Consider the following 19,685-nt stretch of genomic DNA (forward strand, 5'->3'; position numbering starts at 1 on the left):
GTAAATTTAATATTACCTGCAGATTTCCATAAAGAATGAGATTAAAGAGGAAGAAAATGGGAGAGCTACATATAAAGATTTTTATTCAATGGCTACACCTCAGAAACTGACTTCTTTCACAGCCTTGCCATCAAGAAAGCTTAGTTTGTTGGGATCATGTGGTTCAGGGAGGAAACATGCCTACAGGGGAAGTGAAAGTCTTAATCTAGGGACCATCTGTATGAAGAGGTATGAAGACAAGAGATTAAATAGCATATTTGAAAAACATGTGCTACAGGGTTTTTAAAATGAAACCAAGCAACAGACACTCCATTCTAAGTAGAGGTAGAAGTCTACTTATGCAGGGAGGGGTAGTAGAAAACTTTCTACCTTGAGTTATACCCACCTTTAATGTCAAAGAGTTAAATATCAGAAAAGGATTTCTGTGGCGTGATCAGCATGTTGTGAGTTAAAGACCCTATCCCACATCCTCTCACTACCCCGAAAGGGAAAGAGATTGAGGCATGTTTGCTCTTTGTCCCCCAAGTTGATGGAAAATGTGTGTCACACTTCACTTAAACTCTGGCCCAATTAGAAAGTATGCTTACTATTGCCTAACACTGTGGAACAGAAATATAGCAGAGTAGCTGAGAGCAGACGGTGAGGCAAGAATGGTAGATCGGCATCTTGGTTTCTGCCATTTATAGCTAGCTGTATGGCCTTACACAAGTCACAAAACTGTACCTCAATTTCTTCAGCAGTAAAACAGGGATAATAGAACCTACCTCTTGGATACCCTATATATATATAAACACATTGCTGCTAACCCTGCAGATTAATAGCTATATAGATAAATACATAGATAGCTGGACATATGAGAAAGGAAGATGACTGGGAAGTTCCATAATTGCCATTATTTATTACAAGCATTGTTCAACATGTTTGTGGAAAACTTATAGTCATCCTCTGTAATAAAAGGTACATGGACAAACACAATTTTGGAAACAGTGCGACACCATACATTGTGACAAAACTTGGAATGAAATTACATTATTTGAATTGGTTGGTGGTTGATGGTGAACGGACATTTGATGGTGGGCATGGTTTAATATATACAGTGACTGAGGTGAAAAACTACAGACCTTGGGCCTCCCTGGTGGCCCAAGGGGTTAAGACGCAACCTATGAAGCTATCCACAGCTACTGCAGCACAAGTTTGATCCCCAGCTGGGGAGTTACCCAAATGGCGTAGCAGACCTCTCCTGACTTGCCTGCTGCTCCCCTCAGCAGTGTATTTCAGTCAGTCTGCCTGTTCTGTTCCCCACTCTGTCTCCGGTGAGTCCTCTCACCCCCCACACCTCTGGCCTGTACCTTGTATGCATAAATAAATCTTAAAAAAAAAAAAAAAAACACAAAAACAAAACTCGTCAATTTGAGAAGGTTCCCAATGACCAAAAATAAAATAGGAAATAAAACTGAAACACATGAAATATGTTTCAACACATGAGTTCATATGACACCAGAAACTAAACAAAAACATTAACTCCTCATCTTTTTTTTTTAAAGATTTCTTTATTTATATAAGCACTGGGTAGTCAGAAGCGCAGGAGGGTGAGAGAACTCACCAGAGCCAGAGCGGGGAGCAGAACAGGCAGACTGACGAAGTACACTGCTGAAGGGAGCAGTGGGCATGGCAGGAGAGGTCTGCACACCACGTGGGACCCTCGCCGGCAACTAGGGATTGAACCGGCGCTGCAGACGCTGCGGGCAGCTTCGCAGCCCAGCGCTCAACCGCTGCGCCACCAGGGAGGCCCATTAACTCCTCATCTTTAAAAAATGCTATTAAATCAGATAATTATTTTAAAAATTTATTTATATATATTTTACATCATTGTTCATTTTTGTGCAATATTTGCTTTCTCCTCTCAGGTGTAATCCCTGTAAAATTCCCACCACCAGTTCACCCGTGCACCATCACCGTAGTCCCTTGTGCTCTTCCTTCCCCTGTTTTGATCCCTTTCCTTTCCCCTCCTCTGTAGAATGTCTCTGACTTATAGGTGTCTGTTAATTTTTTTTTATTATTACTAATTACTTTTTTTTCCCCTGAGCCCATTTAAGCCAGGTAATTATTTTGAAAACTGATGAGAGTAAATAAAGATTTATTTAGCCTAATACAAATGGCACCTTTGGGTAGACAAGGAGACAATAAAGAATACTGTTCTTTATAGGAATATTCTGGTTACCATGTGAAGGAACCATCAGAATAAGGTGGTAACATGTTTGCATCCCCCTTCATTGAAAGTCATTGATTGTCAATGATTAATGACTTCACAAAAAGAGACCAATAAAACATTGCAAAAAAGACTGAACAAAATCTGGTAATATTTCTAGATCCAACTATCAATTTAGAAAAAATTCAGGGGAAACAGGAATAAGTTACACCATCACTGCGATGCGAACTAAGTCTAGGTGCAGATAAACTTTATAGGAAAAAGTGTTTTCTTCAAAACTTAGCAAGGGAATAAAAGAGAAATAAAGTTAAAGTAGGGAACTTATAAAAGAGACAGAGTTCACAAACCAACCATACTGTGCATATCTTCTTTAAACTAACATAGAACATAAATGAGAAAATTAGAATTTGGTTTTGACTAATGTCAGGTAATTACTGCTAATTTTTAATGAATAAATGAGATTATACATTTTATAAGATAGCTTTATTGAAATGTAATTCACATAAAAAATGTGCTCTATTTTTGATGGTTCATTTATTCATGTTATTCTTTTATAATTATTTATTCCTTCCTTCTGATTGTTTTGGGTTTAGTTTGCTTTTTCCATTTTTTAAAAAAATTTTTTATTTATACAAGCACTGGGTACAGTGAGAAGTGTGGGAGCACTATGAGAGAATTCACCAGAGCAGGGAGCAGAACAGACAGACTGACGAAATACACTGCTTAGGGGAGCAGTGGGCGCGGCAGAAGTCTGCGTGCCATGTGGGACCCTTGCCAGCAGCCGGGGATTGAACCGAAGCTGCAGAGGCTGCAGGCAGCTTCGCAGCCCAGCACTCAACTGCTGCGCCACCGGGAAGGCCCTCTTTTTACATTTCTTAAGGTGAAAGGTTGGGTAGTAATTTGACATCTTTCTTTTTCTCTTAATATATGCATTTTACAAGTATAAATTTCCATCTAAGTATACTGATAGCTGCACATAATAAGCTACATTTTTGTTCACCTCAGAACATTTTCTGCTTCCCTCATTGACCCAATGGTTATTTAGGAGTGTGATGTATTATTTTCACCCATTTGTGGGTTTCCCAAAACTATTTCCTGCTATTTTTCTGATTTCTAATTTTATTATGGTGTCAGAACACAGTTTGCATTATTTCAACCTTTTCAGATTCATTAGGGTTTGCCTTATGTCCTAGTAGATTGTTCTGTAGGTGTCAGCTAGGTCTAGTTGGCTTATGATGTCTATTTCCTGTAGATCTTCACTGGTTCTCTACTATATCAGAAGTGCACTGAAGTATCAAATTGTTGTCTACTTCTCTTATTTGACCATTTTTATTTCATGTATTCTGTTAATAAGTACAAAAATGTTTATATCTTCCTGATGAAAAGACCCTTTTATCATTATAATTTGTCCCCACTAACTTTTGTCAGGATCTATATTAGTACAACCATCTCCAGATTCCTTAAAAGTTGTTCGCATGATATATCCTTTTCTATCCTTTTACTTGCAATTTATGTTTGTGAATGTAATATGTGTCTCCTGTAGATCTAGTATATAGCTAGTGTTTTTTAGCCCAATTTGACAATCTCTGCCTTCTGATTATTTAATAATTCACATTCAACTTGAATAAGAGTTTATAGATAACAACACTGAGATGTCACAGAAGTAATTACTAGGTAAGTATTTTAAAGCAGCTGTCACAAAAATGCTGCAAGAAGCAATTATGAACACCCCTGAAACAAATGAAAAAAAAAAAAAAGACATAAAAAAATACAGTAACTACAATGAGATACCACACTTCACACCCACAAGAATAGCTAGAATGAAAAAGACTTAAAAGTGTTGGTGAGGATACAGAAACAGAGAATGTCACACACAGCCAGTAAAAATATAAAATGGTATACCCATTTGGAAAACAGTCTTGCAAATTTCTCTAAAGGTTATATTTAGAGATACCATGATTCACCAGTTCTACATCGAGGGACATGCCCTAGAGAACTGAAGATACATGTCCACATAGAAACATGTAGCAGCAGGCCTCCCTGGGGGCACAAGGGGTTAATACACCACTATGAAGCTCTCACCCCCTGCACCTCTGGCCTGTACCCCAGCTCTTGCATGCATAAATAAATCTTAAAAAAAAAAAAAAAAAGAAATGGGCCTCCCAGGTGGTGCAGCAGTTGAGCACTGGGTTGCGAAGCTGCCCGCAGCCTCTGCAGTGACAGTTCGATCCCCGGCTGCTCCCCGGCCACCGGAGGAGGGTCCCACATGGCGCGCAGACCTCTCCTACCGCCCGCTGCTCCTCTCAGCAGTATACTTCCGTCCTTCTGCCTGCTCTGCTCCCCGCTCTGGCTCTGGTGAATTCTCTCACCCTCCCGCGCTTCTGACTGTACCCAGTGCCTGTATAAATAAATAAATCTTAAAAAAAAAGAGAGACATGTAGCAGCATTATTTATATCACTCAAAAAGCGAACAACCCAAAAGTACATTACTGATGAACAAATTAAAATGCTTATTCATACAGTGGAGTATCACTTGGCAATAAGAAAGGAAGAATGGGCGCGCAGATCTCTCCTGCCGCCCGCTGCTCCCCTCCACAGTGGACTTCGGTCCTTCTGCCTACTCTGGCTCTGGTGAATTCTCTCACCCTCCCGCGCTTCTGACTATACCCAGTGCTTGCATAAATAAATAAATAAATCTTTAAAAAAAAGAAAAGAAATGAAGAATGGATATATGCTACAACATGTATGAAGTTTGAAAACATTATGCCAAGTGATAAAGTCAGTTACAAAGGATCACATATTATAATGATTCCATTTATATGCAATGGAGTAGGTCCATATTAGTGGTTGCTTAAGGCTAGGGAGATGGGGAAAGTTTTGGAGTGACAGTTCAGGGTTTTTGGGTAATGAAAATGTTCTAAAAATTGACCATGGCAATGCACATATTGGTGAATATACTAAAAACCATAGAACTGTTTATTTTTTAAAAGATTTATTTATTCATACAAGAACAGGGGTAGAGGCCAGAGGTGCAGGGGGTGAGAGGATCCACCAGAGACAGAGTGGGGAACAGAACAGACAGACTGACTTAAATACACTGTTGAGGGTAGCAGTGGGCGAGGCAGGTGAGGTCTGCTGCACCATGTGGGTAGCTCCCTGGCCAGGGATCAAACTTATGCTACAGTGGCTGCGAATAGCTTCATAGGTTGCCTCTTAACCCCCTGCACCACCAGAGAGGCCCCAGAACTGTTTACTTTAAATGGGTGAATAGTATGTATAGTATGCTAATCCAAAAGCTGCTATAAAATGTAACTGAAAATAAAACACTCAAGAAATGAGCTTATCAAAAGAATGACAGGACAGCATCAGAATGGATAGTAATAAAGATTCAACATGTTGTTCGTAAGTCTCTTCAAATATGAGGTTTAAAGTAAAAGAATAAAGAAAATATAGAACTATAACTTAATGAAGCTACTAGTCAATGTGGTTATTTTAAATTTTTTTTAAAGATTTCTTACTTATTTATGCATATAAGAACTGGGGTGTAGGCCAGAGGTGCAGAGCAGGGGGTGTGAGGATTCACCAGAGACAGTAGGGAGCAAAACAGGCGAAAATACACTGAGGGACAAGACAGGAGAGGTGTGCTGTGCCATATGAGTTAGCTTCCTGGTCCGGGATGGAACTCATGCAGTGGCTGGCAACAGCTTGATAGTGGCTTGAGATGTAACCCCTTGTGCCACTAGGGAGGCCCCTGTGGTTATTTTAAATTAAAGCAAAACTGAAAGTTCAGTTCTTCAGTTGCAGTAGCAACATTTCAGGTAGTATATCAAAAAGCAATATTTGTAATAAGTCCACATCACTTTATTTAAAAATTTTCTTTAGAAGTCTTAGAAACTGAAATGCCTGAGTATCATCCAAGTTATTTACTTAAAAATAAGACTTTGTTTTATTGTGGCACAAAAATATATATAACATAAAATTTACCATTTCAACCATTTTTAAGTCTACAGTTCAGCGGCAGTAAGTGTATTTACATTGTTATGCAATCATCACCACCAACCATCTAGAGATCTTTTAAATCATTACCACTCTGAAACTCAGTATCCATTAAACAGTAACTCCTCATTCCTCTCTCCATGCCAAAGCCCTGATAACTACCTTCCTACGTCTATGAATATGACTACCTCACGTAAGTGTAGTAATCACCCAATATTTGTCCTTTTGTGACTGGCTTACTTCACTTAGTATGTCTTCAAAGTTCATCTACATTGTGCCATATATCAGAATTTTCTTCCTTTTAAAAGGCTGCTTAACACTGTATGTGTGTGTGTGTGTATATATATATATATATATATACTTTTTAAAAATATATATTTTACAGTCTTCATTTTTATATAACATATGCTTTCTCCTCTAATGTGTAGTTCCTGTAAAATTCCCACCACCAATTCCACCAATTTACCTGTGCACCATCACCATAGTTCCTTGTGTTCTTCCCTCCCCTATACAGTGATACTTTTTAAATTGTGCTTTAAAGATATCCAGTTTTTACAAGTTGAAGGTTTGTGGCAACACTGTGTAGAAAGTCTTAGGTGCCATTTTCCAACAATATGTGCTCACTCTGTGATTCTCTCACCTTTAATTAAGGTATGTACACTGTCTTAGACATGCTATTGCACAAATAACAGACTACAATCTAATCCCATCATCCTTCAGTTCTGGGCCTAGCATTTAAAAGTGCTAGATAATTTCATTTGAATGAATTTGCCATTTTTCAAATTCACTATCTGAAACTGAACAAATTATTTCTCCTCAACTAATACTCCACTGCAGAAGTTCTAAATCTGAATCTTTTCAATTGCCTCCTCACCTAGAGCTTAAAATCTAGTACTCAAGTGACCACCTCTCACCCCCCACCACCTATCAAAACCTGGAAATCTTCCCCCAGCTACTCTCCATTCATAGGCATAGAAAGATAGATAGATAGATAGATAGATAGATAGATAGATAGATAGATAGATAGATAGATATGTGTGTGTGTGTGTGTATCCTCCCATACTTTTATGCATGTTTATTGCTAAACCAGTCATTCTCCAGAGGAAGGGTGGGTTAACTTTTCCCACTACACCAACAGATGATGATAATAGACTTAGATGATCATTCAAGTCTTTGCTTTCTAGTCTTTGCTTCTAGTCTTTCTATACTTTGCTCCCTCTGTGCTTAATTTTGAGGTAGTTATGAATATTATTAAATCCAGTATGGTCAATAAACATGAAAACTTAAGAATGATGAAAGTGAGGGCCTCCCCTGGTGGTACAGCGGTTGAGCGCTGTGCTGCGAAGCTTCCTACAGTCTCTGCAGCGCCGGTCCGATCCCTGGCCACTGGCGAGGGTCCCACAGGGTGCACAGACCTCTCCTGCCACGCCAGCTGCTCCCCTCAGAAGTGTACTTTCGTCCTTCTGCCTGTTCTGCTCCCCACTCTGGCTCTGGCGAATTCTTTCGCCCTCCCACGCTTCTGACTGTACCCAATGTTTGTATAAATAAATAAATAAATAAATAAATCCTTAAAAAAAAAAAAAAAAAGAATGATGGAAGTGTTAATTAAGTTATGTTTATGGTGGAAATAAAATGCAGAGCTCAACATATTAAAATAAAGAGATAGCTTTCTGTTCCCATGAATGAAACACGCCATTGGGCCTCCCCAGTGGCACAGCGGGTTGAGTGCTGTGCTGTGAAGCTACGTAGCCTTCGCAGCGCAGGTTCGATTCCCGGCCAGCCAGGGACATTCCCTCATGGTGCAGCAAACCTCTCCTTTCTTGCCCGCTGCTCTGTCTTTGGTCCATCTTCCTGTTCTGCTCCCTGCTCTCTTTGGTGAATTCTCTCACCCTCCCGCGCCTCTGACCTGTACCCCAATTCTTGTATAAATAAATAAATCTTTAAAAAAAAAAAAACAACACACTGTCAAGTATTCAGAATGATTTCTGTAACAAATTCTGCAATATATGAAGATTCTGTATCTACTTGATAACTGATAATAACCAGTAAGGGATGGAAGAAATGACTGGAGAAATTGAAAAACTGAGATTTCAAACTCTTGAATATCAAGACTTCATTATAATCTTAAATTTTATTGAGAATTCTAAAGAGCTTTGGTTTATGTGAACCATTACCTTCTAATATTTACTATACTGTAAATAAAAACTTAAAAAGTTAATTCATTTAAAAATAAGCCTATTCTATCAAATTAAAGAGCTCTGTACAGCAAAAGACACAGTAACCAAAACAAAGAGACAACCCACCAATTGGGAGAAAATTTTTGCATACTACATTAATGATAAAGGACTGATCACAAAAATCTACAAAGAGCTGAGGAAACTCAACAAAAACAAAGTAAATAACCCAGTCACAAAATGGGCAGAAGAGTTAAAAAGAAACTTCTCCAAAGAGGAAATGCAAATGGCCAACAGGCATGAAAAAATGGTCAACATCACTTGTAATCAGGGAAATGCAAATCAAAACTACAATGAGATACTACCTTACACCAGTGAGAATGGCAAATATTAAAACAAAAAAACAGCAACAACAAATGTTGGCGAGGACATGGAGAAAAAGGAACTCTCTTGCACTGCTGGTGAGAGTGCAAACTGGTCCAACCACTAAGGAGAGCTGTTCCTCAGTCTGCTAAAGATGAAGCTTCCATATAATCCAGCAATTCCACTTCTAGGTATTTACCCAAAGGACACAAAAACATTAATTCAAAAGGGCACCTGCAGCCCTGTGTTTATAGCAGCACTATTTACAAACAACCCCAATGCCCAAAAATAGATGACTGGATCAAGATGTGGTACATATACACAATGGAATATTACTCAGCAATCAAAAAAGATAAACTCATGCAGTTTGCAGCCACATGGATGGAGTTGGAAGGGCTCATGCTCAGTGAACTAAGCCAGAAAGAAAAAGAAAAATACTGGATAGTCTCACTCATAGCGGGAATTTAGAAGACCTAAATAAGGGATCAGGAAAAAAACTAGTTATAATAAAGTAAAAATCAAAATCAACAAGCAACTATAAACCAGAGACACACTACAGGGGGGGAAGAAGGGAGTAGGATCCAAACAAGGGTGGTGGGAATTGTATGGGGAGTATAACCAAGATGAAAATGCATACATTGTACAAAAATGAAAAATGATGTAAAAATATATCAAAAAATAATAAAATTAAGTCTATTATATATACCAGAGTTTTTCCTTTTTTTTTTTTTTAAAGATTTATTTATTTATTTATACAACCTCTGGGTACAGTCAGAAGCGCGGGAGGGTGAGAGAATCACCAGAGCCAGAGCAGGGAGCAGAGCAGGCAGAAGGACCGAAGTACACTGCTGAGGGGAGCAGCAGGCGGCAGGAGAGGTATGCGCGCCATGTGGGACCCTCCTCAGGTGGCTGGGGAGCAGCCGGGGATTGAACTGGCGCTGCAGAGGCTGCGGGCAGCTTCACTACCCAGCGCTCAACCGCTGCGCCACCCGGGAGGCCCATCCACAGTTTTTCAAAAAACTATTTTCTCAGACTAAAAAGGAAGCAGAAGTGGCACTGGTCTCTGCAAATCTTTTAGTCAGATTTATTAAGTCAGCTGAATTCTCACATCTACATCTGCATTCAGGTCTATATTGTACTATCACATTTCAAGTAGACTCTAGAAAACTCCACTGTGGATGCATCGGGACAGAAAGAATGGAAATGACAAGTAATATCTTACTAAAGTTGGGAAGCTATAAAGGTTCTGGACCCTCTGAAAGGTTCTGGAATTCTCAGAAGAGTCCCCACACCACATTAACCATTGTTTTAATATTTAATTTTAAATCAGGAGAGATGGCTAGGAATTTGTAGACAAGAACTTAAAGAAGGCTAAGTAAGGTGAATGAACTGCTGCTTATCTAAATTTCTAATCCAAGTCAGAAAAAGACAGGTTCTATTATCTTCAAGGTTCTTATCAAATTAACACATCAAAGAACAGTTAAAATCTACCTGCCCCTTAATATAATCGTAAAGGAGTGTCTAGAGAGTAAGTGCATTCAGTTGAGGGAGGGGCAGCTATCTACCTCAATACATTTGGAGTGTAGATTTAATAAGTCTATTTACGTAAAAGACAGTCAAAATGCTTAGGATTTTTATCTGGACAAGAGAAAAATAACCTGCTAGGTAATTTCAGGGGTTAGAGTTAGGTATATCTCTATTGATTAAAAAAAAATAAAAAGGCACACAAAACAAAAGCTAGGTGTGCTTTCATTTCAAGACTTAAGGCCTAGAATTGGTGTGAGGGTGTGATGCATGAGGATGGGCTCTTTGAATGATAATGAGTGTTAGCCTAAGGATGGCAAAACAAAAAGTTGATAAGGCAGGTCCTAGATGATGTCACTGAATTGCTGAATAACCAAATCTGAAGGTGCTTTAGCAAAGGATTTCTTGTTTGCTTTAGTTTGAAATGAATGTCCACAGCACGGAAGCCACGTAATTCAAGGTTTTCTGATAAACAAAATGAGTATTCACATATAGACATCTCATGGGTACTTCAACAAGTCCAACTGAATCAATTACCACTTCTCACAAATGTACTCTTCATGTGGAGACACACAAAGAGAGAATCTTCTTTTTTTTTTAAAGATTAAAAAAAAAAGATTTATTTATGCATACAAGAACTGGGGTACAGGCCAGAGATGCAGGGGGGTAGTGGGGGAAGAGGAGTAGGGGTGGTGAAAGGATTCACCAGAGACAGAGTGGAGAGCAGAAAAGGCAGACTGACTGAAATACACTGCTGAGGGGAGCAGCGGGTGAGACAGGAGAGGTCTGTCTGTTGGGCCATGAGGGTCAGCTCCCTGGCCAGGGATGAACTCAGGATGCAGTGGTGGTTGCCGACAGCTTCATAGTGCAGACTTAACCCCTTGCACCACCAAGGAGGCCCACACTCGAAGAGATTCTTAAATCAGTTTGGTTTTTACAACATTTACATGTCTTACGTTCTTACTAATAATATCACTTATGACAGATAATACAATGATTCCCAAATAGTCATATTGTTCTGGCCACAAAAAGATCAATGCTCTATCACTCAGTGGTTTATTTTATGTATAAAATGTGACCAATTACTGCTCTCCTATATAGATCCATATGGTACTTGAGAGAAAAGGCTGAGCTTGTCTGTATTGTTAGGGGGAAGTGATGTCCTGAGTTAATCCCATACAGGCTTTGTGGACTCCACCCCCACTCCAGACTAAAGCCATCAAGACTCTGGGAAAGACAAATCCCATCACCACCAAGGGAGGGTGGCTGGGACCTGAGGGTGGAGTTGGGCAGCCAGGTTGGATATAAAAAACCAAACACATGGGCCTTGGGCTCTCTGGCTCGTGATCGCTCGCCTCCTGGCTTCACCGCTCCTGGCTGGCGGCCAGCTCTCAGAGCGCCATTTTGGGATTCCTGATCGGCGGATCGGGTAGGACTCATTTAAAACTTTGTCTCCCACTTTTCTCCCAGAGCTGTACATTTCCTCATTTCCCCTTCCCTTTGTAAATAAACCTTTTATTAACCTTTCACGTGTGCCTGCAGTAGAGCATTGATAAGTCCTTTTAAGCGCGCGGGTGAGGACCCACAGTCAGGCACCCCGTTTTGTATCGGGGTTGCTCTACAACAGTATTATATAACTGCTTAACAGAGAGAGCACTTAACAATGTTGAATAAATCTTTGTGGTTTATAGTGCTTATTTTTTTTAACAAGCCCATTATTTTATGTTCAAGTGTTATAGGACAGGGAAAGGGTCAGCCCAAACCCCGCAAACCTGCCTATTCTAAATGGGTTCTGCCATCCGCCGCATCAACACAAAACATATAAGACTTTAATGGGAAGGAACTTTAATAAAACTAGGAAACAATACAGGTAAGGCAAAGAGTCTAGTTTCTAAATGAAGCACCCAAAGTTACTCGTCCCCTCGTGGGTAAAAGTCCATCCAAATGGGATTGGCCCAGAGCAAGGCCCCAAAGCCTGTCACAAGTCTAAAGCACCTTCCAGTGGGGACCCACAGCAAAGGGTCAGAAATAACCAGACAAGCCCGGAAGGAAAAGAGCAAAATCAACATCAAGATAAAAACTGCCATTGTCACCTCCCCATGGGTCTCACCCACATCTGTGTCACCCAGTCCACGACCAAAAGTCAAGCGCAGTTTCTTCACGTGTCTCTAGGTTCCATGCGCCTCCTCCAGGTCTCCTGGCTCCATCCTGCTTCCTTCCTCAGTCTCCTCTGCAGCTTCTCCTCTTCCTGCTCAGCTCCACCCTCCCTTGGGTGGGGCAGGGAACCTCCCCCTTTCCTGGGACCACCCTGTTACACAAGCACATTACTAACAAAAGTACAATTGCAAATATGAGTAAAATTTGAATGAATAAAATTACAAAATATGTAATATTATTAGAGTTTAACATAAATGCAACATGCAAACATTTTATAGAAAACCTGTTAATAAGGCTGATTTACAAATGGAAGAGCTAAATTACACAGGAAATTATTAGGTGAAAATTAAGATGTTTTTTCATTATTAATTTTCTTAAACTTTGTTCCAGGAAAACTTGCCACTCTGTCGACAATCTAAGCAAAAACAAATATCTATATTTTCCCATGAAACAAGCCATATTTAGAATGGATTCACATGAGTACTTTTTGAGAATAAGTCTTTACTATCTCTGAACACTAATGAAAGCGTATATGATCTTTATTTGACAATGATTTATTTCTCAAGGGTCTTCCTTAACTGTTTATTAAGTTTTCAGGAAGAATTTCCAACGGATTACTGTACCTGAGTTATAAAACTAAATCATTTCATTTTTTTTGACTAGTCATTTTTTAATCAAAGATTTTAATCATTTTACTTTAAGAAGTGCTTTCAAAACAAATCATTTCATTTTTTTTGACTAGTCATTTTTTAATCAAAGATTTTAATCATTTTACTATAAGAAGTGCTTTCTAGATCACAGCTTTGAGAAAGGGACTGAGATTTACATGGAATTAAAGAATAAATCAATTAAACCAGTACCATTAAAGCATTAGGCTTTCCTCTCATTGCTGACAGTCAATGATAATTTATCTCAAGGAAAGACAATAATGCACATTGAGTATCTCCTACATCAAGTATCCTTATCTTACTATGGACTCACACTTTTGGGAAAAGGATTAAAATCCTCTTATAAATGAAGAAAGAGAGGATTGCATCAATTTGCCCACAGTCCCATAAATAAAACCAGGATTTGAACAGGTCTGACTAAAAAATTCTAATTTCCATCCTCTGCACTCCATCATGTGGCAATTTGCAAGAATTCAGCCACAGTACTTAAGGCATACCAGCTATTAGCGTCAAAAGATTATTACTAGAAAGTCTGAAGAAAGGGTTTATTTTGTTCACTCTTTTGGATTCTTCATTGAGCAAGTCAGTTCAGGTCTGTGTTAGTCAATTAGCATTTAAAGGGCCTTTTTTCCTCCCTAAAGATTTTTTAAACGTTAAAAATGTTAAAATTGGGCCTCCCCGGTGGCTCAGTGGTTGAGCACTGGGTTGTGAGGCTGCCCGCAGCCTCTGCAGCGCCAGTTCGATCCCCGGCTGCTCCCCAGCCACCTGAGGAGGGTCCCACATGGCGCAGACCTCTCCTGCCGCCCGCTGCTCCCCTCAGCAGTGTACTTCGGTCCTTCTGCCTGCTCTGCTCCCTGCTCTGGCTCTGGTGAATTCTCGCACCCTCCCGCGCTTCTGACTGTACCCAGTGCTTGTATAAACAAACAAACAAATAAATCTTTTTTTAAAAGATATGTTAAAGTGCTACCCCCACCCAGCACTTGAGAATATTACCTGATTTGGGCTCTAACAAAAGCAATCAAGTAAAAATGAGATTATTAGGATATACTTAGGGAAAGAGGAAACTTGAAGGCACACAGGGAGAATACCATGTGAAAAATGGAGTTATAATGCCACAAGCCAAAGCACTACCAGAGAGCAAGGAGAAACCTAGAACAGATTGATCCTTCTTTCAAAGTTCCCTTCCCCCAGAAGGAACCAACCCTGCCAAAACCCTGATTTTGGACACCTAGAATACATAACTGTGAAACAACCAAAATATTTTTTCAAAATTACCACCACTTCCTATTTTATATATACAAGGAAACTGCACTAATAATCAAAATCTCCCCAAAAAAACCCAAAAGTCCAGGACCAGATGACTTCAGAAATGAGTTCTACCAAACCTTCAAAGATGAGCTAATACCTTTCCTGTTCAAACTCCTTCAAAAATTGAAGAAAGAATACTTCCAAATGTATTTTATGAAGTCAACATTAATATTAAAACTTAGAGAACACAAAAAAGAAAACTGCAGATCAATTTCCCTAATGAACATAGGAGCACAATTTCTCAATAAAATCTTAGCAACCTAATTATACACCATGACCACGTAGAATTTATACTAGGTACACGAGGGTTATTCAACATCCAAAAATCAATATTATTCACCACATCAGTAAAAAGATATGGTATCAATATGATGCTGGGAAAACATATGGTAAGATTCAACATCCATTTATAATGAAAACTCTTGAAAAACTGGGGATAAATGTGAACATAATAAATTTCAAAATAAAGGCCATATATGACAAACCCGGAGCTAACATCATTTCAATGGTGAAAAACTGGAAGCTTTCCAACTAAGATCTGTTACAAGATAAGGATGTCCACATGTACTACTACTATTCAACACAGTACTGTAAGTCCTAACTAGAGCAATAAGACAAAAGAAAGAGATGAAAGGAATCCCAACTGTGAAAGAAGTAAAGCAATTATTATTTGCAGATGACATGATATACAAAGGTAATCCTAAAGACTTTATTAGAAAACTAGCTGAAAGAAATCAGTTTAGCAAAATGGTAGGTTATAAAATGAATACACAAAATTTTATCAGTTGCCTTCCTACATATAAAGAATGACCTGGAAGAGGAAATCAAGAAAACAATACCATTCACAAAATACATCTACCTACTTAGCTAGGAATAAACCTCACAAGGGAGGTGAAGAATCTATCTATCTATCTATCTATCTATCTATCTATCTATCTATCTATCTATCTATCTACCTACCTACCTACCTACCTACCTACCTACCTACCTACCTACCTACTACAAGAAATAGTTAAAACAAATAGAAGACACAAAGAAATGGAAAGATACTCTTTGCTCATGGACTGCAAGAATTAACATTGTCAAAATGGTCATCCTACTCAAAACAATATACAGATTCAGTGCAATCCCTATCAAAATTTGAGTCATGGGGCCTCCCTGGTGGCCCAGGGGTAAAGACAGAGCTATCAAGCTATCTCTGGCCACTACAGCATGAGTTTGATTCCCCAGCTGGCCAGGGAGCAATCCACACGGTGCAGCAGACCTCTCCTGTCTTGCCCACTGCTCCCCTCAGCAGTGTATTTCAGTGGATCTGCCTGTTCTGCTCCCCATCATCTCTGGTGAATTCTCTCACCCCCTGCACCTCTGGCCTGTACCCTAGTTCTTGTTTGCCTAAATAAATAAATCTTTAAAATAAAAAAAAAATTAAGTCATGGGTAACCTTATACTAGCATACTAGGAGAGATAGAATTAGATGCTATATTGTAATAGATGAAGAGAAAGAGTATATAGAAATGATTAAATGAAAACTAGTTACAAACAATCCAATCCAAAGAAATCTGGGTTTGTTTTTTTTTTTAAAGATTTATGTATTTATGCATATACAAGAGCTGGGGTACAGACCAGAGGTATGGGGGTAAGAGGATTCACCAGAGACAGAGTGGGGAACAGAACAGTCAGGAGAGGTCTGCTGCACCATGTGGGTTGCTCCCTGGCTGGCCAGGGATTGAACTCATGCTGCAGCCGCTGCAGACAGCTTCATAGGTTGCATCTTAACCCCTTGCGCCACCAGGGAGGCCTGAAATCTGGTTCTTAACAGATCAAGTGGGTTAGCTGAAGGGAAGTAAGTGCTCATGGAGGATACTGGTAATTTTTATAGAATGGGAAAACAAAGAATTATTTCTCCCAAGTATGTGTGTGCACCTGTATACACACTCACATACACATGCATACATGCATATACGTACAGTAAAAAAAATACAGGGAATTCTTTATTGTTAGAAATGTTTCACAGAAGAGGGCCTCCCTGGTGGCGCAGCAGGTTGAGCACCACACTGTGAAGCTGTCCGCAGCCTCTGCCGTGCAGTTCGATCCCAGCCAGCCAGGGAGAAACCCACATGGCGCAGCAGACCTCTCCTGTCTAGCTCGCTGCTCCCCTCAGCAGTGTATTTTGGTCAGTCTGCCTGTTCTGTTCCCCGCTCTGTCTCTGGTGAGTCCTCTCACCCCCCCGCACAGCTGGCCTGTACCCCGGGTTCTTGTATAAATAACTAAATCTTAAAAAAAAGAAAAAGAGAAAGAAAAGTTTCACAGAAGAAAGAACAGTTAAAGATACAAAAAAACAGGTGATAGCAGATAGCATAAAGTTCCTGGGTAGTTTGAAAGGAACTGGATTCAGTGCATGAGGGAAAGAATTAGACTTAAATAGGAGACTCAATAATAGGAAAAAAGAGGAATAAAAGGTTGCAGTAAACTTACAAATGAGATGATGAGAAGCAATGGGCAGTCTTGTTTGGTAGTTATGGCTTTGATTTTTCTTTGAACTTACAGACAGAGGTAGACTGCTAAGAAGACAGTAGGTAAAGTGTAATTTTGAGGAAATTAAAGGATGAAACACATGTAGAGGAAAAAAAAAATCCAGAAGGATGGTATGGAGACACTGAGGAGCCAAATGAAACTGGAGCGACAAAGCACTAGTGGCGATAACGTATGATTTGTAGTTATATCTCAGTGAACTGCCAAAAAAAATTCAACAGCATTGACCACTTTAAAAAGTATTAGTAATATAGTCATTGGTTAATAGTTAACATTTACATAACTCATTATGCACTGGCACTGTTTTAAGAACTTTTTACATAGTAAATAATTTAACATTTACACAAACTTTTAAGAGAACTATAACTTGCTATCTTCATTTTCTCAATAAGAAAACCAAGGCACAAAGAGATTAATATACTAGCCCAAGGCTATGCCACTAGTATTAAGAGTGAGCCTAGACTATTTATTTGTGCGCGTAATACTATGCTGTACTGCCTCTCAAAGTAAAGCTAAGCAAACTCAGTTAAGAAAATCAAAAGAAAATAAGAAACAATACCAGGTGGGCCAAAAAGATGAGAAGGTAGTGATTCATGTAAATAGAAAAAAAAGTCTCTTAGAAGTATGTTTGTATAGTTTTATATGACAAGTAATAGGCGCCAAAGATAAAAGAAAACTGTACTCATAAATTAATGAAAGGCACAAAAAGGAAATGAGCAGTGATGGAAGTTACAAAGCAGAAAGGAAGAAAAGCAAAAAGCGAAGGAAAAGTTAAACTCAGGTAGTCAAAACATAAAAGGGAGGGAAAAATAAAAGTGGAACACACACACGTAAAAAAGAAAAATAAAGTGGAAGCAAAACAAGTAGTTGAAAATGCTTATACTTTATTTTCTTTCTCTGGGTTAAAGACTGTTTCAATTTTATCAGAGAACAAAAATAAAATATTTAATAGAGGATAGTTTAGAATATACCTGCTGACTAAGAATGTATAAATATCAGTTGGTTACTGGGTTAAAATCAGAAGAGGACATAATTTGAAAAAAGGAATTATTTCAGAAGTCAGAGGCAGAGTTCCACCAAAGTCTGATTCAAAGACTCATACACAGCATTAGTTAACATGCCATCCCAAGAAGTTTGCAGTTACGCTGAAGACATCAAAACCACAAAAAAATAATCTGATGACTATGTCAAAAAAAAAAAAAAAAAAAACAACAACAAAAAACCAAAACACTTTAATAGTAAATCATCTCAACACAAAGAAATACATACCAGGGCCTTCCTGGTGGCACAAGGGGTTAAGATGCAACCTATGAAGCTTTCTGCAGTGACTCCAGCATGAGTTCGATCCCCACCCAGGGAGCTATCCACATGGTGCGCAGACCTCTCCTGCCTCTCCCACTGCTCCCCTCAGCAGTGTATTTCACTCACTCTGCCTGTTCTATTCCCCACTCTGTCTCTGGTGAGTCATCTCACCCCCTGTACCTCTGGCCTGTATCCCGGTTCTTGTATGCATAAATAAATAAATCTTAAGGAAAAAAAGAGCCTATTATATATATTTAAAAATAAAGAAATACATACCATTTAATACCTGTAGAAAGATAGCGATATAGAATGTTAAAACTGACTGGATTTCAAACATCTGTAACATTAAGGTTTTTTTAAGCTATAAAAGAAAATTACTAAAATGGAAATATATTCAACATGGAGGCAAGAAAATGTTCTTAAGAATGAGACATTAATAAGTTTCATCCAAAAATTTTCGCTCTTATAAGACAGGGTTATCAAAGTGAAATAGCATGGTGATACAAATCAGTGAGTTACTCCAGGATCAGTTACGTAAAAAATGTGTTAGCTAAGGTCATCCTTGGCACTAATAATGTTAGTGAAGAAATTAACGTGACCTTCAAGCAGGAGTGTAATGTAAATCTAATGTCACAGAATTCTTTATATTTTTAAAGGCATATATACAATCACTATTTTAACTCTTGTAACTAAGATTCTAAAAATTTCCAGCTTATAATCTAAAATGAGGTGAAGTATTTCTAATACAAAGAACAAAGACCTAAATCATGTAGTGTTGTAAACCAACCTCAATAAAGAGAATTTTAAAAATAACAAAGAAAAATTAATGTTGGCTCTAGTTTAATAGGAGATAAATTTCTAGCACTCATTATGAGGTACATAAAGTACTATCTGTTTCACTTCTGAAAATTTGTGGTAGCATTAAAAAAAAAAAAATCCCAAAAAAGATTTCAATGGCATCCTTCAAAGAAACAAAACAAACTTTACTGAAACTCACATGGAACCACAAAAGACCCCAAAGAGCCAAACCTATGCTGACAAAAAAAGGCAAAAGAGTGGTCTTATACTTTCAAACCTCAAACTATACTGTAAGGCCATAATAATTAAAACAACCTGGTACTGGGGCAAAAGCACACACACAGATCAATGGAACAGAACTGAGAGCCCAAAAATAAACCCACACATATATAGACAGCTAATCTGCAGCAAAGGAGCAAAAATATATACTGGAATGAGGAAAGCCTCTTCAATAAATGGGAAAACTGGGCTGCCACATGCAAAACAATGAGAGTAGACCACTATCTCACACAAAACACAAAAATCAACCTAAAAGTGATAGAAGACTAGGATGTGAGACCTGAAACCATAAAATATATAGAAGAAAACAGAGGCATAACACTCCATCACTAAGCTTCAGAGATATATTTGTGGATTCACCCCAGCAGCAAGGAA

General features: G+C 38.7%; 1 protein-coding gene across 2 annotated transcripts in view; it reads right to left on the minus strand.

Moving 5' to 3' along the window:
• ZBTB44 (zinc finger and BTB domain containing 44) overlaps positions 1-19,685 on the minus strand; it is a 54,898-nt gene that overhangs the window by 27,739 nt on the left and 7,474 nt on the right. The window lies entirely within an intron of this gene.

This window comes from Talpa occidentalis, unplaced genomic scaffold (assembly GCF_014898055.3).
Source record: "Talpa occidentalis isolate TD23 unplaced genomic scaffold, MPIMG_talOcc4v2.1 talOcc4.12, whole genome shotgun sequence".
NCBI lineage: Eukaryota > Metazoa > Chordata > Mammalia > Eulipotyphla > Talpidae > Talpa > Talpa occidentalis.